Source organism: Equus asinus, chromosome 3 (genome assembly GCF_041296235.1).
Source record: "Equus asinus isolate D_3611 breed Donkey chromosome 3, EquAss-T2T_v2, whole genome shotgun sequence".
Lineage (NCBI taxonomy): Eukaryota > Metazoa > Chordata > Mammalia > Perissodactyla > Equidae > Equus > Equus asinus.
Window position 1 is genome coordinate 11613642 of NC_091792.1, and position 22667 is coordinate 11636308.

Below are 22667 nucleotides of genomic sequence, written 5' to 3' on the forward strand. Positions count from 1 at the left end.
TGTCTCCGGCAAGTGTGTGTGTGTGTGACTGAGCTGGGCGAGGGGCTCACAAGTGGCTCACGCAGAAGGGAGAAAACGTCAGACATGGGGGAGGAAGTGAAGAGAAAAGGCTGCTTCGTGGAATTAGCCAATCCGTGAAACCTGCAGAGAGAGGAGGGAAAGCAGAGTGCACACCGGCTACACTAACAACAGCCGTTCAACATCTAACAGCCGAACTCCTACTGCCCTGGTTTCTCTTTCTTGATTCAGTCCAAATCGTCCAGGCATTTTTTGCCGTCACTGAGACACACACACACAAGGTCTTTGGAAAATCTTACAGTAATTCTTTCCCCTATCCACAATGAAAAGACTAGGAAATTTTCACCCGAAAATGAATATGCTAACAATTAGAAAACTAATGTTTATTTTCAAATGCATTCACAGCTTTCAGTGGATGATGATATATGAAATTTAGGACTTCCCACTTCACTGGAGTTAATATTAACTGCTATGTGTTCTCACAGCTTTCATTCTGGGACTAGCCAGGAGGTGGCTTGTTTTGAACCTTTTGTTTATGTGAATGAAAAATCAAAACTTTTAAAACTTTCTCTAAAAGTAATATAGTTGTTCTGTCTTTGTCCCTCTCATACACAGCAAAATGATATCATCGCAAAATAACCATCTGCACTTTGAATGTCCCTATTCTGTTTTCCTTCAGAATTCTACCTTTCTCAAACATCTCTGATACTCAAATAAATCTCACGGAAGTACAGAAAACTAGAGAAAAATATCTGCAGCATTAACATTTGCCTAAAGAGTTCACACTTGTATAAAATATGGACTTCTACTTGTCTTTATTATGTTTCTATTTATCCAATGCCACAAATGACTCAAATTACAGATCCACTCTCAAGGGCAGTGGGAAATCAGTAAGAAGGCAGGAAACTCTATATTGTCATTGCAGATGGTAAAGCCATAAGTGAAATTACAGCATTTCCAGGTCCCAGTAATATCAGGAAAGAGATAATAATAATAATTTATAGTAGACAGCAGTATGTCAAGAATGCTTACTGTAACCTCTCAATTGACCACTAAAAAGAAGAGTAAGAAATGCGTGACTAACAAGCTAATTTTGTTGGGGGAGAGACAGAGGAAGACTACATAATAAAATCCTTGCATTTGGTTAATTCAAAGAAGACAAGAGAGCACAGAAAAAGAACAACAGATCTCATATGAGACAAGTGGGAAAAAAAGTAACTTATAACTTTAAATAGAAACATGTCAGCAATTATACTAATAGAAAATGGACTAAATATTCCAATTAAAAGAAAAAAAGACCAGACAGTATTAAAGAATACTATAAGCTACTTATAAGAGGCATATCTTAAATATAAAGCTACACAAAGTTTGAAAGTAACAGTAAATACCCTAAGAAAGAGAAAACGTTTATATTTATACTAATATCAGACAAAATAGACTTTAAGGCAGTATGTGTTATTAGAGATATAGATGGCATTTCAAATTGTTTATACGATGGTAAATCCACTTGAAAGATATAAAAATTCTAATTTTTATTGATCTAATAATTTAGCTTCAAAATATATTCAGCAAAAGTTAACAGAACTAATAGAAAAATGTATTAATCCTCAATTATAGTGAGAATTGACATATTTTTCTCGCTAACTGATCAAATGAGCTGACAGAAAAATCAGTAAGCATATAAAAGAATGACAATGAACAAATCTGTCCTAATTGATGGGTATAGAATGCCACACACCACAATAAGAGAATGTATCTTTTCAAATAAACATTTATCATAATCAACCCTATGTTGAGTGCTAAAGCAAGTCTAAACAAATTTCCAAAGATTGAAATCATTTACAGCAGATCTGTGATCACAGCAGAAATACAATACAGGGGAATCCCCAGCTTTCAAAACCAGTCAAAGAAGAAATTATAATGAAAAGTGCAAAGTACTTTTAACTAATTGATCATGAAAACACAACAGGTCAAAGCCTAAGGGATACAGCTAAACCTGTGTTTGGAGGAAAATTTGTGATCTTGAATGTCTATATCACATACAAAATGAAAATCAATCATCTACGATCCCAGCTCTAGAAATTAGAACATGAATAGCAATTAAACTAAAAGGAAGAAGGAAGGAAATAATAAAGTAAAAGCAGAAAAAATAAAAGGTAAATGTACAGTAGATAAAAGTTAATAAAACTGTAAATTGATTCTTTAAAAAGACAAAAAAAGGGGCCAGCCTGGGGGCATAGTGGTTAAGTTCGGCACATTCCACTTTAGCGGCCTAGGGCTCGAAAGTTTGGATCCTGGGCACGGACCTGCACACCACTCATCAAGCTACGCTGTGGCTGTGTCCCACATACAAAATAGATGAAGATGGGAACAGATGTTAGCTCAGGATCAATCTTCCTCAATCAAAAAAGGGGGAGATTGGTAACAGGTGTTAGCTCAGGGCCAATCTTCCTCACCAAAAAAAAAAGACATAAAATTGTTGATAGACATACAGCAGAATTGAGAAAGAAAAAGATTGAGACAGTGCGGAACTTACCAACATTAGGAATGAAAAAGAGGGCATAATTACAGAGCCTACAAACTTTAAAAACATAAGAGACTATGTATGCAACCATATACCAATGCATTTTAAATTTTACATAAAGTGGAAAATTTTCTAGAAAAACAATTTACCAAAACTTTACAAAAGAAGAAATTTAAAAATCTATTTCTATAACTGTTACATCTCTACTTAAGTCATCTTTTTATAAACAAATCTCCAGCCCCAAATTTCCTTTCCAGGAAATTCTCCCAAATATTTAAGTAAAATCCTACACAAAGTCTTCTAGAAAATAGAAAAGGGAGTAATTCTGAAATCATTTTATGCAGTCAGCATAACTTTGATACAAAAACCTGATAAAGATATTGTAAGAAAGGTAATATCTTTCATGATATTTCCTGACATGACATTACCTGACATGACAGATCAGTATCTTTCATGAAGAAGGATGAGAAAATAATCCTAAACAAAAATATTAACAAATCAAAGCAAGCTGTATAAAATGAATTAAAACTTCATACTTACATTGAGAGTTTTCTGTGCCTGAGAAATCAATGACCACTAGAGAGATATGAACAATAATATTTGTTTAAAATTATGATTGATTCCAATTCAAAATATGTTTCAAGTATAATTTGATGGTTTACGTTTATAAATTAAGTAATGTAATACACACTCAAAATAAAACAAAATCTGAACAGTTACAGTTAATATTCTGTCCACAATGTGCAGCATATTTACTGATGTAGCTTTCCTCACAGTTATTGTGACCCTAATAAATCAAGGAGAATATACATAATAAAAGAAGATTTCCCAAAATGTGTTCTGCAGAATTCTGGTTCAAGTTTTGAAACTATGAATAGAATCTTTTTCTTAAGAAATTAAAATAGGCTTTTAAAATATAGTTGAATAATAATAAGCTGAGTAAAATTAGTTTCTTTTTATAAAAACTGGAGTAGACCTTGGAGCTTGATACGCTAATATGTTACAACACTCCGAGAGGGGAACATTCTAGAGTTCCCCAAAGTTATTTGGTCCAAGAACCGCCACCTTCCTTTTGCTGTCATGAAGCAGCACCCTCTGAGTAATTCTGCTTTAAGTAAACTTAAAGTAAATGTGACAATTAAAAGAATCTTTTGAGATTGGTGTGCCAAGTATTATACAAAAATGTGTTATATAAATGAAGAAACTAAAGCTTAGAAAAGTAAGATTTGCCTAAGGCCCCTGGGCAGGCAAGTGAGAGAAAAATCCACATAATTCACTTGCAATGTCTCAGGAAGTCCATAAATAAGTCTAAGATGCTATTTTCTTTATTTAGACTATGTCAATTGTGTCACATCTTTACAAAAAAAAATTTTAGTTATATTTTAGCTACTCTTGGGAATTATATTTAAAAACTCATCCCTCTTATCACAACGTACATGCAGGATGTGAAAGGCAAGAAGTGACTGGCACACTTCTATCCCTTACTTAGTTCTAACTTCTCACAACACCAGATCATCGGCCATGAGACTGAACATAGCTAGTTTTCTGATCCCAATTTTTCTTATCTATCTGAATCTTTCTAGATTCGTTTCCGGCTTACTCTTTGACTTTATACATCTGCCTTGCCAATTTCCAACTACGGCTCAATCCATCTGTCCATTTCCTTTGTTCCTTCTCCCAGGCTACTAAGAATACACTGCAGTGCAAGAAATATTATGCAACTTTCTTGCCATGTTTTCAAACATACATTTATACACCAATCCACTCATTGTCTCAATTCTTTAAACAAATGCTAGTGGAATGTTCCAATTCTGAGTTTCCAAATCTACCAGCAGATGTCCTTGTGTCACACTAGGAGGAAATAAATACCACCAGGGGCAAATCCTTTCCACCTCAAGGGACACCAAAAATTCACTCCGATTGATTTCATTTGTTTTTTTCTCTTTTCCAGTAATGACTCTCTTTTCCAATAATTAATTCTCTATCAATTTTCATCTGCCTACTCAGCTCTTCTTAGAAGAATCACCCATCTTTACTGCCTCTTTTTTCTCACTTCCATTCATTCTTCTGTTCACTATAATCTACCTTTCCTCTGATCATTCCACTCAAAATGGTCTAGGAAAAAAATATCCTATTATCTCATAATTGTGAAGTCCAGAGACCTCTTAAAAACCCTCAACCTTCTTGACCTCGCAGTCTGATTTTCTAAAACTGCCCATCCTCTCTTTAAAACTTCCTCGTCCTTTACCTTTTATTTTAGCTCTTTTTCATAGCTCCACTGAATCTCTGATTATGCTTTATCTTCTTCACCAGCAAGTTACTCCCTTTTGCTACTTAAATACTGGTATCTCCCAAGGTTCTAGTGCTTCCATACTCTCTTCCCTCTATCTGCTTATGCAGGATTATCTTATGATTCACATGAATGCAACTATCAACTCCATAAATCAGAATCCTCAAGTCTGTATCTTTAGTCCTGGCCAGTCTTCTGAGTATCGGAGACACGTTTCCAAATGGCTGCTTTATCAAAATATCCCACTTTACCTCCGACTTAGCCTGTTCAAAACGGAATTCCTCATTTTCCCTCTAAAGCCTGTTTCTCCACCTGTATTCCCATATCGTAATGAATCATCATTTACTCAGTAGTCATGGCTGAAAATCTACCATTCACAAATTCTCTCTTCTTAACTTCTAACAGTAAATAAAGTTTTTGAGTCTTATTTTCTTAAATTACTTCTCTAAGGATTTCATCCTCTTTATTTCCATTATTCTAATGAAAAAAACCCATCATCATGACTATTTTTAGAGTCAGATGATATCTTTTGCCCACTGTCTCTTACAGCAAAAATACCCTTCACCTTGTTACCAGAATTCTCTCTCTCAGTACATATTTCATTATATTCATCTTCCATTTAAAAAAATCCTAAAGGTTTCCCCACTATCTACAGTATAAAGATTAAAATCCTCACTTTAGAATTCAAGACCATTTGGAATGTAGCCCCAAATACCCGTCTAGTCTCACTTCCAGTTGCTCCTTTCATTCATTCCGCGTTCTCCTCATACAAAGTAACTCAAAGTTCCTTTACTGTGTCAGTCATCACCACACCTCCATGAGTCTGTGCAAGAAACACCTGCAATGTGATCCTTTTTTTTTACTATTCTTTGCTCTTAAAATTCTACTCTTTCTTTATTCTTAGTTTCTTTCTTTAGTCTTAGCTAAAATGTGTGTAGAATTAAGACCCATTTAAAATGCAACGAACTTTTTGAAAGCAAATCCTGCTCATCCCTTCCGTCTTTACTCAGCAGAATCACTTATTTTTCATCTAAAACTGCATGACCTTTAATGAGGCTTTTCATATGGATGGTGTTGAAAGTAAATTATATATCTGGAGACTCAGAGATATCTTAATTTTAATCCCATACCTTCTTTTTAAAACTGTGAAACATTGAAGAGGTTATTTTCCTCTCTGAAAACTGATTTCCCCATCTGTCAAAAGAGGGATAACAAAGAAATCTCAGGGATGTTGAAAATATTAAAGGTGATGTAATGCCTAGAACATTGTTTAGTTTCATTCACTTTAATAAAAACAATAACAACAATAATAATTTAAAAGTAACATCTATTAGGTACACACTAATGTTTTATGCACTTAACATGCATTGATTCATTTAATTCTCACAATAGCTCTAGATGATTATTACTATAACTTTCCCATTTTATATATGATGAATCAAATACTTAAAAATATTAATTAACCTGATCAATGCCGTTGATATAGTAAATAAGAGAATCAGAATTTCAACCCAGGCAGTCTGGTCTCAGATCTCCATCTGGGTAATAGCTTCAATTCTGGCCCCAAACCTGCCCAGATTCTCCCAGATGTTTATTCCTGATTTTGACCTCTAATTTTGGCATTTAGACTCAGTCACTACAGTATTTGAATATCAGCTTTGCCCAACAGATCTTGTGTTTGTTGATCCTTAAGCATTTTCAGCAAACCCCAAACTCCCCACCACTATTATCATTGGTTTCTCACAAGACCAGTACCCCACTCCATTTCTAACAGTTCCAACTGTGATCACATGGCCAGTTTTTCTATATGTCAGTGTCTCTCAAGTGAGAAGGCATTATGATAGTGCTTCTTAAAAACAAAACAGACAACTCAATAGCAAAAAAAAATGATCTAATTAAAAAACAGGCAGAGAATCTGAATGGACATTTTTGCAAAGAAAAATATGCATGGCCAATAGGTACATGAAAAGATGCTCACCATCACTAAGCACCAGGGAAATGCAAATCAAAACCAAAATGAGATATCACTTCACACCTGTTAGAATGGCTATTATCAAAAAAAAAAAAAAACCCACAAGAAATAGCAAGTGTTGGTGAGCATGTGGAAAAAAGGGAACCTTTGTGCACTGTTGGTGGGAATTTAAATTGATGCAGCCACTATGAAAAACAGTCTGGAGTTTCCTTAAAAAACTAAAAACAGAACTGCCCTATGATCCAGCAATTCCAATTCTGGGTATTTATCTGAAGAAAATGAAAACACTAACTTGAAAAGATCTCTGCATCCTCATGTCCACTGCAGGATTATTTACAACAGCCAAGACAGGGAAACAACCTAAGCATCCATCAACAGATGAATGGATAAAGAAAATGTGGCATACATATATAGTGAAATATTATTCAGCAATAAAAAAGAACGAAATCTTGCCATTTGCAACAACATGGAAGGAACCTGAAGGATTATGTTAAGTGAAATAAGTCAGACAGAGAAAGACAAATACTGTATGATCTCACTTATATGTGGAACCTTAAAACAAGCAAAAAAAAAAAAAAACCAAGCTCATAGATACAGAGAACAGATTGGTGGTTGCCAGAGGCAGGGGATGGGAGGTGGGCAAAATGGGTGAAGGGGGTCAAAAGGTACAAACTTCCAGTTACGAGATAAACAAGTCATGCGATGTATGTAGAGCATGACAACTTTAGTTAATAACATTGTATTACATATTTGAAAGTTGTTAAGATTAAATCTTAAAGGGTCTCATCATAAGAAAAAATTTTGTAACTATGTGTGGCGATGGACGTTAACTCGACTTATTACGCTGATCATTTTGCAATACAGATCTTTCTCAACTTAGCATGGGTTACAAGTCGATAAACCCATCATAAATTGAAAATATTGAAAAAGTGCAATTAATATACCTAACCTACTGAACGTCATAACTTAGCCTAGCCTACCTTAAACGTGCTCAGAACACTTATGTTAGCCTACAGTTGGGCAAAATCACTAATACAAAGCTGATTTTATAGTAAAGTGTTAAATATCTCATGTGATTTATTGAACACTGTACTGAAAGTGAAAAACAGAATGGTATATGGGTAGAGAATGGTCATAAGCACGTCGCTTGTCTACCCTCATGATCGTGTGGCTCACTGGGAGCTCCAGCTCGCTGCTGCTGCCCGGAGTCACGAGAGTGGATTGTACCGCATACCATTAGCCCGTGAAAAGATCAAAACTCAAACTTCAAAGTATGGTTTCTCCTGAATGCATATCTCTTTTGCACCATCGTAAAGTCAAAGAATCGTTAAGTGGAACCTTCATAAGTGAGAGACCGTCTGTATATATAAATATTGAATCATTATGTTGAATACCTGAAACTAAAATAATGTTACATGTCAATTATATCTCAATTAAAAAACTAATAATTTTTAAATGATGATTCTCATTTTTTTTAAATAAGTAAAACTAAGAGAAATTTAATTTAATTTAGGTCTTCAAATTCCTAGTTAGTGTTTTAAATGAAAATAACTGATGGTTTGGATAATAGTTTCATCATTGATTGCTTGCAAATATGATTTCCTTTTACAAGACTCACAAAATTTCATTCTTCCTCATCTTCTGAATACGATCCTTCCACTTACCAAATCATTGTTTCTCTACTTAGATCTTCATACCCAGCTTTCCCTCATCTTCTTATACCTTCTCGAAAATATTCCAACGATATCAGCAGACAACCTTATACTACACTAATGGCCTTGAAGCATTTTCTTTCCTTCCTTTTTTCATTTATAGTTGTTTGATATAATAAATTTACAAGGTAAAATGAGCTAGAATTTTCTTAATCTCAAGTAATTCTGGTTATAAAAATGTTTCTATTGTAGCAAGAGATATTAAATCATTACAAATACAAATAGATGAAAACTAAATGGATGTAGGGGACATATAATATTTCTTCTTACTTTATTTGTTATAAGTTTTCAGCAGAAATCATTAACCCAGTAATTCAAATAGTAAAATTGCAGGAGTTGTAAACTAAGATATTTATTAAGATTTAAGGACAGACAAAACGCAACTGCTTTCTTGGAGACGTGTAGAGGAGGAAATGCTGAGATTTACAAGAGGAACCTAAGGAGTAGAAATGCCAACATGCCTAGAAAGCTTTTCCTTTAGGACCTACATCCTGAGCTGAACTGTTCTGAAGATTACACACCCTATGGTAAGCCAAAGAAAGAAAGGTGATCTGTTAATGTTCTTATGGGGATATTGGGGATGTGTGTATTGCTTGAGATTCTGCTCCACTGTCTAGGAACTAAAGAAAAGGTAAGACATTTTGTGACTCACTGACCTAAAATTGATTGTAAGAACTGAATGATCACAGAGGCCAAGGATATATCTAGAGGTTAGCATAGCATATCTAGAGCTACAGTATAGCATTGGCACTTTATAGGTATCGACTGTATGGAGAAGAAAGCTACTTATTCTCTTAATCTATGCCACAGAAGAAAATATTTTTATAGTAAGATGCGGTATTAATTATAGCAAATTTCCACCAAAGAGCTATAGGTTTTAGAGAAGTCAATTTGAATTCAATGTGGTCTTCTTTAGTCAGAAATATATAAGGAAATATAGTAAACTCATATCAGAAATCAAGTTTGAAATATAGGACCACTGGCTCCACAGTAGTAAACTCTCACAGTAGCATATTTTTCATTTTGTATTGTTAACGCTGCGCAACAATAAGACTGTCAGCCTATAGGGAAAATTAATAGCTGGACCTATGCTAGGGCGAAGAAAAACGCTTGTAACTGGGCCAAAATATTCACATAAACTCCCTAGGTCTATATTTAATCAGTGTCATTTTCAGCATAAGAAAGTTTCGTCTTTATTTACAGCTTCTACCTTGGGGAGCAGAATGTTCATGATCTGTCTCACTTGGAACGCTTTCAAAATGCTTTTTTAAAATATGAGGTTTTCAACATATTACTTGTAACAAGAAAAAGAATCTCCCTTGTGGTAATAAAGCATCTTCTCAGAGGGCCTACTATAGTCCAACCACCAAAGAAGACCTTAAAATAAGTAAACATTTAAAATAAGAAAATGTATCCCTGCAGGGAGTATAAAAAGGTCTATTTGGACTTTCTTCTACTCTCAGTCCACTGGTGGACCAAGCAGATTCTTTTATCTGATGAGCTCAAGGAGCAGGACCTTGAGGAAACAGACAGGTAGTTGGAGCCAAGGAGAATGAGTTGCAGGTTTGGAGATGGGGATCCAGGACAGCAGCATGAGCCTTAGGTGACTGAGAGCATGGGGAAGGCAAGCCATGGACAACACACGTCCAGAACAGCCGCTGAATTGGGTCCTTTCAACCCAAAGAGATTTTTTTCGCTGGTTGCAGAGAGCTGTAATTGAAAGTCAGAAAAGCATGTTCCTACTGGCTGAGAGGAAAGAAAACATCCACGGTGTAAACTGCAGGCAGCCTCTAGGGGCTGAGAGTGGACCCTGGCTGACAGCCAGCGAGGAAATGGGGACCTCAATCTACATCCGCAAGGAACTGAATTCTGCCAACAGCAAGAATGAGCTTGGAAATGAATTTTTCTCCAGAGCCTACAGGTAAGAAGTCAGCTGGGTCGACACCTTGATTTCAGCCATCTGAGAACCACAGCAGACAACCCAGCCAGTCTGTGTCCTGATTTTCAACTTACAGAGCTGTGAGCAAATAAATTAAATGGGTGTTACACTATGCTGCTATATTTGCAGTCATTTATTACATAGCGACAGAAACTAATACAATTGGGAAAGTGATGATGAGGATATTAAGAAGCAACTATAAAGAACTGAAAATCCACTCAGGCTGGCGTTGTACCTCAGGAGTAAAGGTAATACCTTATCAGGATTTAAACCTTCTGCAGGCATGATATTTCAATTTGGCAATTTCAGAGAGGGTGACATAAATACGGCAGAACAGGGGAGCAAAATGTAGTTGAGTTCCTGAAGTTGACTTTTTCTATGGTGTTATCCTAGACACTAAGGAAGAAATTCTAAAAACACTGGCGTGGTTCTTGTTCTCTGTGCCTGAGGAGAAGCATTCTCTAGAACTGTTCTCGCACATTGCTACATGTTAGAATCACCTGGGGGGGCTTTGAATCCTCACAGTGTTTAGGCGACTTCCCATTCCAACTAAATCAGAATCCCTGGGGGTGGGACTCAGGCACAGATACATTCTTTTAAACCGCCCAGGAGTTTCCGTCCAATGAGCAATCCAATTTGAGAACAGTGCTATAAAGCCCATAACCCCAAAGTGACAACTTTGTATTCAAATCCATTTGGGGGAGGAAAATCAACTGAAAACTGGTATTGGGTTTTCATTCAGAAAATAATAATAGTTAATGTCTGACAAGTACTTACTATCTACCTGGCTGTGTTAAGCGTTCCTAAGAACAGTCCTATGAGATAGATATTATTATTTACAATGACCCCATCTTACATATGAGAAAACTGAGGAAGAAACAAATCAATAACTTACTCACAGTCGCACAGGGAGTGTGCCAGAATGTGCACAGCACTGACTGCCCCAGAGTTCCCATACTCAATCTCCTGTCTGTAATGCATATATTTAATGATTTATATCCAGACTCTTATGTCTCCCCATCAACTGCCAGTGAAAATCAAATAGCATTTTCTGTAGCAATTCTCTTTCCTCTTAGTCATTTTGTCTCCAAATATGCAGAACAAAACAAAGTAGGCTTTTCCCAAAAAGATTAAGTGCTAAATAAACCTCCCTGAGTCTTTAATTCTTGTTTGATTCCAAGGTAGCTATTAAATAATACAAGTCACTTAGGCCTGTAATTAGAAGGGCACCTTTTCTTTCCTAGGGCAAGTCAAAATCCAATAGAAGATATGCAAGATGCTTCTCAAAACAATGATATAAGAAAGATTAGGTGATCATCAAACGAAGGAGTGCAAAGACGTGGACACGACTGATGACTGGAGGTGGGTGAAGAACCTTCACCCACCTCCACCTTTGAGGAAATCTGCAAGGAGATCATCTGCAAAAAGCGTTGTTCACGCTGTTACATAATCATTAGATAGAAATTCTTTTAAAGAGAGATTTGTACCCATAAAATCTCTATTAGAAATGTTATAATTTCTGAATTTAACTAATTCATCTGACAGATATTTATGAGCATCTTCTAGGTGCAATGCACAGTGTTATTTGTTGAGGATGTTAATAAATTGAAATAGACCATCCCTCAAAGAGATTAGTGCCTATAGGAGAAAATAAAAAGACATTACCTCTGACCCAGCAGGAATAAAGAAAGGTCTATGAGTATTTTTATTTATCTAAGTCGCTTGCACATATTGGAAAATCATCACTGTGCTTGCTCTTGAGTAAAATTCCATGAGAATCTATTTTGGCCTTTCATTAGTGTTTACTTTTCGTTATTAATAATTTAAAGAAGTTCTTTGTGACATTGCAGTTTCAGCCGTAAGGCGTGTGTTGCAAATAGAGAGCATTACAGTGAGAAATAGCTATAAAGTTTGGTCTCCATATGGTTCACTTTTTAAGTGTCTGAGATTTTAGTCTTTGACCACCCCAATTATAAACTCTGAATTTTATGAAATCGCTTACCTTAAAGAAACATGTTATTTGATATAGTCCATCTTTCTTTCCAGCTCTGAAGCCTAATGTACCTTAAAAAGAATTGATGCCCTCTGTTTTACTAATGAGGAAACAACAGCAAATTTGACTTTCCAAAATAACCCAGTAAATGACACAACCAGATTAGCATCAAGGACCCTAACTCTTCTCTAACTGTACAATCTGCAGTCCGTCCGCCTGAGGCCCCTCCCTTCTCTTCTCTGCTCCCCAGTGCCCACGTGGATCACAAGACAGAGGCTCTGAAATTGTTCACCAATCAGCCCAGCACTATTAATTTGCACTGAACAGGATGAGTCATGGTCAACAAAATGGGGGATCTATTTCTACCATTTATTATACCAAAGAAGTAATTTTTACCCCACAAAAAGGACAAGTAAAAAGGAACAAACTTACCTTTGCGCCCGTGTGCTGGAAAGAACAGGTAACTCATCCATGAGCGAGCACTACCTGTGGCAGAAAGACAGAGGTTGTGTGGCTGCTCAAGGCAAAGAAGGAATCGAAAGGACTCGCAAAACCAAAAACATTCACAAAGGGGCTTAGTAAAAAGACTGGATGGTGATGGGTTGGCAGAGCCTAGGATGGTGAAAGAAAGACTTCCACAGCCAGTAACTCATAAATACTGGGTACGTGGACATGTAAATATTTAATTTGAAACTAAATGGTTAAGGAAAAGCTAAGAATTTTCTGTAACTTTTAATGACTCAGAAGCTAGAAACAGTTATCCTAATTTGTAAGACATGGATAACAGAGAGTCAGAAAAACTTGTATAGACAGAGATCACACCAGATCAGAGACTAATCCATTAGCCATTGTAATTAAGAATTAAAACAAGTCCTTTTTAGTATAAACTGGAAGTTGACATGAGAACACTACTAAATATCTTTTTACTTATTAAATATATTTATATCAAAATTTGCTACAATACAGATATCTTTAATATTTCAGAATATGCATTCAGTTATTGTTAGCCTGCTCTTTTAAAAATCCCATTTTCTTGAAGTTCTTCATTTAAAAATTCTCCATGTATTGTTTTATTTATTTTAAAGAACGTGTTACATTTATCTCCTGACTTGATCCCTCCAAAATTAATGTTAATTACAGAATTATATATAAACTGAAAGGAGAAAATATACAAAATAATGTTAGATACAGGTAATTATTTCAGTTATAATAGTGGTGCACAGCAGAGATAAAATGAGTGAACAGCATCCTCGTAGAATATGACCGTACCACAGCTTAGGTTTCATTGAAGGTCATTGTGTTTTATATTTAAACATCAAAACACTGCAAGGACTAGCAGAGAAGTTGTGTTTAACTACTTGAAAATTAGCATTTTATTACATTCACTTGTTAATAGCATGGCCTTCCTCCACGACAGGACAAAGCATTGTGTCTCATTTATCATTTTATTAGTCAAGCTTGTCATATATTTAGCAATTGGGTATAATAAAATTTTTCAAAGGTGATGGAGCAATTGATACTATGAAGACAACAAGCATATGAAATGCATGGAGTCTCAGATTTCAGTCAGTATTTGCCGATTTCAAACCATATTAATGCTCATTATTATGAAAGCAGAATTCAGTCTCTGTGAATTTCAAAAAAAAATCCAGAATTTTAAAAGTTAAAAATTGAGACAAATTCCATTTAATTTGATGAAATTCAATATTTAAAAAATAAAAATTAACTAACCTTACAAAAAGATTGTACATGTAGTCTTCAATTCATAGAGTAAAAATAGATTTACATGGTTGAGAAAAGGTATACTTTAAAAATATTAATAGAGACTTTTTCTTCTGGCCAAGATAGAATTAGATTTACCATTCTTCCTGAAACAAATAAATAATAGTCAAAACACATGAAAAAACAACTTTCAAGGAAATGGACATTGGGCAATAAGGACAGTGATGCCTGAGAGAAGGGAGGCAACGACGTGAGCACTAAGATTTCCTGAATTGACTGCCTTACGAAAGTTTCCACATTGCCCTGCAAGGAGGGGGAACCCAGGACAGAGATGGAAGTCTGGGGGAGTCTTAAGACAGAGTGCCAGAGAGGAGAGCACATGCAGAGGGAACCCCAGATATCTGTGGAGGGCCCTTCTCAAGTCTTTAGCTGAGAATTGCTCATCACATGCATTTAAAGAAATTGCCTTAGGCTGGGAAAAGAACCACTGGAAAGAATTAGAGGGAACAAGGAACACTACTTGATGATTGCACAAGGCCAGAAATATTTCCCGTTCTCACCAGCCAGAGTAGAAAACTTAATGGATGTACTTAGGAAAGAGTACTTCAGAGGGTTTTGTCTCAGTAGGGGAAAAGTTAGACTAAATGCCGTTCTGGATTGCCTGACAAACTTTAAAGAAAGATCTGAAAGGATAAAAGCTTTTATTCCAGAAATACCAGCTTAGTTTAGCACTTTAAAAACAATCAGTGTAATTCATTATATTAATACACTAAAGAAGGAAAAGCGACTTGATCATATAAATACAAATAGGTACAGAAAAAGCATTTGACAAAATCCAACATCATTTCTGATAAAAACTCTAAACAAACTAAGAATAGAAGGAAACTTCCCCAACTTGATAAATACATTGTATTTATAAAAAAAAAACCTACCACTAATATCACACTTAATGGTGGAGACTGAGCGCTTTCCCCCAAGATCTGGAACAAAGCAGCACCTCCACTACCACGGCTTCTAGTCGGCATTGCACTCGAGGTCCTGATGAGTGCGATGAGGCAAGAACAGGAAATAAAGGGCAGACAGATTGGAAAGAAAAAGAAAACTTTTTACTCTCAGATAACATGATTGTCTATATAGAAAATATTACAGAATCTACAAAAATGCTTCCAGAACTAAGCTAATTTGGAAAGTTATGGAATACTAGATCAATCCAAAAATCTATTGCTATCTACAGAATGGCAACAAATAATCAGAAACTGAAAATTTTAAATTATCATTTACAAAGCATCAAAAAGGATAAAATACTTAGAATTTTGACAAAAATTGTGTAAGATATGTGCACTGAAAACTACAAAACTTTCCTGAGAGAAATTAAGGACCAAAATAAATTGAAAGATACGCTGTATCCGTGGATGAAAAGACTCAATTTTGTTAAGATGTTATTCTCCTCGAAATCGAACTATTCCTTCAAAGTAAGCCCAATTATAGTCTCTGCAGGCTTTTTTTTTGTAGGAATGACAAGCTGATTTTAAAATTCACATGGAAATGCAAAGGACTGAGAACAGACAAAACAACATCGAGAAAGAACACTGACCTTTACGCAATGTTACAAAAGAATGTGACCTCAATGAAATAATTTTTAAAAAAAGAAAAAGAACAAAAAAAGAGGATTCACGCTACCTTATCTCAAGACTGATTATAAAGCTACAGTAATCAATACAGTAGTGTTAAGATAAACAAAGAGACAAACTGAACAGAAATAGACTCAAATATATATTAACAAGTGATTTTTGGCAGAGGCCATTCAATGGAGAAAAGATAGTGTTTTCAACAAATAGTGCTGAAAAAAACATATTAATATGCAAAAACATAAAATAAACTTTATATTTCACACCATGTACAAAAATGAACTCAAAGTAGATTGTGGACCTGTATGTGCAATCTAAAACTATAAACTTCTAGAAAAAAAGCAAAAGTATAATTCTTTTAAGAAGTAGTATATTTCATCAAAATCCAGAACTCCTGTTCTTTGAAAGATACGGTTAAAAGAATGAAAGGACAAGGCACAGACTGTAGAAAATATTTGCAAGTCACATATGTAATAAGGGACATGAACTGACAATATATGTAAGGAACTCTCAATGACTCCATAATAAGAAAACAAAAAAACCAATAAAAAAATGGGCAAAAAAATTGAAAAGATACTTCCCCCAAAATGGTAAACAAACATCAAATAAGCACATGAAAAGATGCTCAACATCATTATTCATTAGGTAAATTAGGTACCTCAAGAGAAATGAGAACATAATCAAACTTTATGTACCCTTATATTTAAGATGTGCCTCTTGTAAGTAGTTCATAGTTATTTCTTTAATATTGCCTGACAATTATCTTTCAACTGGAGCATTCATTCCATTTGGCTTTCATATTATTGCTATATATTTCTGTTTAAAGTTTCATGTTTAAAATTTTATTAGTAACAGTGAAAGACTGGAAACAATCCAGATGTCCATGAACAGGGCGAATGGATAAAACATTACTGCATATTTACACAATAGAATACTACTCAGTACAGTAATAAAAAGACATACTTCCAATAGCATGGAGGAATCTCAAAATAATCATGCTGAGTGAATCAGCTAGACAGAAGAAGAGCGTATGTTATGTAATCATATTTATATAAATTTCTAGAAAATGTTAATTAAATCTGTAGTGACAGCAGATCAGTGGTGCCTGGGAAGGGCTGGGATAAGGGGGAGGGGTTACATATGGGCAGGATAAAACTTTGGGGATGATAGGACATTCATTTCTCTATTGTGATATATACATAGGTATACATATTTCAAAATATTTAAAATTATACACATTACGTGCAGCTTATTGTATGGCAATCATAACGTAATGAAGCTATCAAAAATCTTTAAATGCTAAAGATAAAAATTATATTCCAGACTTCAATACTATGGAAAGTATAATTTTAAGTAGCGTAATATATCTATATGTTTGAAATAAAAACGCTTCCAAGTTTTTATTTTGAATATACCTCTATATTTTGACTGACTGGAAAGATTTTGTGCTAGGAATTAATAAGAAACTTAGTAAATAAAACCCTGTCAATCAAGATTCAACCTAAAGCAAAGTTTTACAAGGAAATTTTCAAAGCATAGTGTCTATAATTGGAATTTTTATGGCTGAAAGTCACTCAAGTTGAAAATTATCATAATGATTAATCATATTGTCCAAACTTATTTTCATCCCAAGGGAGAAGATGATGATCGGACTATGAAAGATGTTGATTTAAAACAAAAAAAAATCTCATGATAAAATTGCTTAATCAGTTCTCCTTTTAATTTTTAACATAGTCAATATAAGTTTTCTTTCCCTTTTATTATATGCATTTCTATTTTCAGGAATGTATATAGATAGGTGGCTGAAGAAAAATGAAGGGCCTAAAATTCAGGCAATTTTCATCCAAAAATGTTACCAGTTGAGCTGCAGTGAGTCTGAGGCCAAACACAGCACACTAACATTAAGTCCACTGACCTGAGACAAACTGTACCCAAATGTTTTCTCCAAATCTTTAGTACCAACGGAGCATGCCTCACACCACTGGTACTGCAGTATCAGAATAGTTACCTCCAGAGAACTGACCAGATTGAGAAGAGAGTAACGTTGAGTTCAGGAGCTGAAGACTGTACATGATTTATTTTGAGTACACTATTTTTCCACTGTTTGAGGGAAATTCACATGCAATATGAGACTTTTTTTCAGGCTCAGAGAATTAAAACACTCAGACTGGCTAGTGGAGTTACGCAACACAACCCACTAAAAGTCTTCTCTCAAGGCAGACCAACCACCCAACCGGCTGACAATGTTCGAGAAACGTCTGCAAATTATGAAATATTCAGGGACATTTAAAACAAAATCTAGGCATATCTCTTAGATTGTATGGACTGTAGAAGGTCAGTGGGAAACAAATTAATCTAGACACAATTCCGGATGAATAACTAGGCGCGGGGGTGCTCTACGGAAGGCTGGAATAAAAGAAGATAGCAAGATATGAAGCCCCCCAAGGCTGAAGAGGGAGAGAGAAGACCTGACTGAGCGTGAAAGCCTTGATACCAATGGGAGCACCACTTGAATGTCACTGTGACACTAGGCTGTGCTCAGCATCCTCAGCAAGGAGACAGGGCCATGACGGAAGGCACCAAGACAAGAGGTAGAACTGCAAGAATGGCCCCAGCCCTGGGACCTGTCCCTTATCAACCCCTTCCACAACGGAAATTATTATAGGACTGTGGATGCCTGGGTCACTCAGGTCATATTGCTCATTGCTGGCACAGCACAACTTAATCCTAAATATCCATCTCAGGAATTATTACACTCGTGCCCCAGGGAGTCACTACCCCACATCTCTTGTGCTATGTCCTCGAAAAGAGGCAACTATACCCAAAAGCCAAGCGTATTTGTGTCTGTCAAAATCAGAGACAGACACCAATTCAGACTGTAGGGAGGATTTTGAGCAACGGAAGTGCTTAAGGCAAAAGCAAAAATGATTATCTTGTGAAGATAAAAAGATTATCATGATTGCAGTATATTCTTGGATGGTGAAGCACAATTCCTGGTAGCGCCAGGGCTCTGTGTCCCTGTTCCTCTTTGAGGTCCCTTTTGCACTTGTGAAATTAGCAAGCCCTTTCCAACATTGCTCACACAGGCTGCAGACCACAGTGCAGTGTTTGCATCGTGTGCTGTTTATTTGTTATAAAGCGTATTTGAGGAAGGACAGAACATATTTAAGTCTGATTCTGTGACTATTAATAGTTAGACAATGGTGTGTGCTCTCCACTTGTACACTTACCCTCAGATAACAAGTGTTCTACTAGTGCAACAGCTCTGCTGCGTGAAAACCGTCCGGGATAAGAGGTGAAGGGGATTTCCCTGTTGGCTTAGAAGAATGAAGAGGGCCCAGGAGCAGGGCAGTGAGGAATATGACACAGATACTAAGGTCATAAAGAGCTCCAGTGGTGACTCTAATTGAGTAGGAGACCACTCTAACCACCTTTAAAAAGACTTTAAAGGGAAAACGACCTTACCTATACCAAGTGCCTAACAGGCATCCGGGGAACACGTAAATGTGTGCTGGAATTCTTAAAAATATTTTAGGAGGAGATCCTGAGAAAAGTCTAGAATTTCTGCCGATTAAATAGGTAAGGAGAACTCCAATCAACAAGATTTGAGATGTTGCTGTAAATTAGACATATTTCTAGTTACCAGCAGGTGAAACTGAAGACATACCAGTCAAGGTATTTGACTGTGACCATAATGAAAATGCATATGTTGTATGTTTCATAAAAGCAAATGTAAAACTTCATATGAATGTTTCAACTGGGATTCATAATGTCCATGTGAGCTAGATGTGGAGGGAAAAACAAAACTCTTTTTCTGTAGGAAAGGGCACCAATGTGTATTGAAATGGAAGAAGTTGACCGGGAATCCCAAGTCCTTTGCAGTTTAAACCTAATGTTTCTCTTACATCATGCTATGCTATCCACATGATCGATTGATTGATTGATTGAAATTTTATTTTGAATAAACTTTTCACTGTTTATTTTTTCTGAAAACTACAATATGGTGAATTGTATATGTGAAAGAATGTTGAAATCCTAAAGTGTGATAGACAGGAAACTTATCATATTATTACTGACACTTAAATAAATAGTTTAATAATAGGATACTATGACATTATGCTGATTTCCTGACTAGTGAAGTTAAGACTTGTTAAGTTTTTATTTGAGGACAATAAAAATATTAATAATTTGTGAGATTGCAAAACACATCCAGAAAAATATAGTGCTATTATTCTGATTCACTACTGCTCCGAGGCAAAGCAGTCTGGCATCTATTCAGAAAAGAACAGATTATGACAGAAATAGATATCAGAATGTGTCAAGATGCATCAATATTAATTTGAAAAAATTATGTACTGAAAACAATAATCTGTATAGGGATTTTTTTTAAAGAACAGAACGTGTTTGCTAGAAAATACTCAATTTTAACCAGCATGATTATGGATAAATTAAACAGAATAAGATGGTGATGTAGCATTGGTCTGAGGGATTTCAGCAGAAAATACTCCTACTTCCAGTGTGATCCATTTGCTGGCTATCTTCGGATAGTCGGCAGTTTCCAACAACTCTTTTTGGTGTCTAAATGAAACTATAAGAATGGAATCTGAAATATTGCCACTGTGCAACAAAGCAGTGGTTTCTGTTAAATATCAGAACTGGTTTGCATCCAAAGGTGAGATGGAAGTAGAAAACACTTCACTTGGGCTGGCACCAGTTCCAATCACTTGACCAGAAATACCTGGTTGACCCTTGGAGTTGTTTTATTTTGTTTTGTTTTTTCCATCCCTGCATACCATGTATAGATTATGCCTATAAAAGAGAAGAAAATTAAAAATCTACAAACTTCCATGCACAATTCTCATCTTTGTATTAGGCCTCAGAAAAATTTAACAGATATGTCATGAGTAATAATAAAAATAGCAAAGCACACCTGAGAACAGCGGCTGACACAGATAAGCTGACTGTCGGCCTAATTGATATAAATAATTTTTCTCAGTGTAAGTTTATTCCTTAAATATTTTTTTTTAAGTTAGCAAGCAGCGCCTAGTATCAGTTCTTATAAACCATCTCGGCAGCAGTTGGCTTTGCATAGGATCAAAGCCAAGCTGAAGTGTAGGAAGGGAAGGAAATAGCAAGCCACTGCTCAGCGGATCGTCCTCAGGGACCTCTTCTCTGCCATCAGCGGGTCCAATGTTGATTAGATCTTCAGACTTCATGCAGTCTGTTGTGAGGTGCAGGCTTTACCGAGGCAGAATAAGAAAGTGTATACTGAAATTTAGGAAGGTAAGAAAAATGAAATGCAAAATATTGCAGGAACTGTTACAATTAAAATTAATAATCCTATCTTCAGGCTTAATAAGTTCCACATAATATGCCAATCCGTAACATGCCTCCAAATACAAGCTCCGTAAAATCAGGGGTTTTTATCTATCTTGTTTACTACTGAGATGGAGGGGTAGACAGATATCTTTTTTAGAAATTCAGAAATAATCACATAATTTGACCTCAAAGACATTATGAGTGCATTTACGTATAAATTTCAAGACTAATTTAGAAATCCACATCCACATCCACGCACATAGCCAGCCCTCATTATTTGTGGATTCTGTATTTGCGAATTTGTCTACTCACTGGAATTTATGTGTAACCCTGAAAGCAACCCTCTCAGCACTTTCACAGACATGTGCAGAGCTGCAAAAACTGTGACTCCCCTGACCCGCACGTTCCCAGACGAGGTCAAACAAGGTGACTCTCTGCCACATCGTTTCAGATCTCATATGTAAACAAGTGTCTTCCGTGGTCTATTCAGTGCCGCTTTATTTATGGGTTTTTCACTTTTTGTCAGTGAATTTTCTGTTTGAAACAGGCCCCCCAGCACAGAGCTGAAGCATTGTCGAGTGTCCCTAAGTGCAGGAAGGCTGTGATGTGCCTTACAGAGAAAATATGTGTTGGATAAGCTTCATTCAGGCATGAATTATAGTGCTGTTAACCATGAGTTGAATGTTCGTGAACCAACAATACGGTACATTCAGAATATGGAAGAGGAAATTAGCCCCATTTGTGTGTAAGATGCCCCAGAAAGTGCTAAAGTCACATCTCTAGTGTGTGATGAAGCTGTGGAAAAGCAGCTAGAATTGTGGATTCATGAGATGATGACTAAATTTAAAAAAAACAAAGGCGTATTGGACAGTATTGTTGTGAGGCTCAAAGACAAAGAAAACTACAGTCACATCACCCAGGAAAATGTTAATCCTTCTCAGGTAGTGCTGACTGTCTCACACATTCCAGAAGGTGACATGGTGTGAAAAATTTTAAACCTGCAGGCAAAGCAGGTTCTGCGGATCAGGAGGCTGCAGAAGAATTGTTTAAATATCTGCTAAGTGATATGCAGGAAAAGAGTTATGTGGAGGACTAGATCTTCAGTGCTGATGAGAGTGGCTTGTGTGACAAGGACTTTGGCAAATGAAACTGTGAGACAGAAATGGCCTCTGAAGCCCCTGGATTTCAGTCATTCAAAAAACAAGCAATTAATTATTTGTAAGAAGTACATATTAAATAAAGTGTCTGTAAACAGAAATACACATAAAACAGGGTTATATATTGTTTGGTTGATGAAAACATCGCGACCAGAGGCTCACAGGAACATAATCCTCTTTTCCCCTAGGAACAGTGGCTACATGTGGGCTACTTCAGATTATTTCACAGAACGTAACTACCATGAATAACAAGACTTCACTGTGTGTGTGCAGATACATAATATATATATAAATATATATACATACATATACACAATTGGTACTATATATGCTATATATACATACCTTATATATGTGTGTGTGCGTGTATATATATATATATATATATATCTG

At 35.8% G+C, this 22667-nt stretch overlaps 1 long non-coding RNA gene across 1 annotated transcript in view; it reads right to left on the reverse strand.

The window, feature by feature from the left end:
- LOC139044765 (uncharacterized) overlaps window positions 1-14309 on the reverse strand; it is a 56845-nt gene extending 42536 nt beyond the window's left edge. The window contains exons 1-4 of the long non-coding RNA XR_011501862.1: window positions 14180-14309; window positions 12881-12934; window positions 5963-6026; window positions 3083-3118 (exon numbers count right to left, since the gene is read on the reverse strand). This is a non-coding gene — a long non-coding RNA (uncharacterized lncRNA). The remainder of the gene's footprint in view (window positions 1-3082; window positions 3119-5962; window positions 6027-12880; window positions 12935-14179) is intronic.
- Window positions 14310-22667: the final 8358 nt, after the last annotated feature.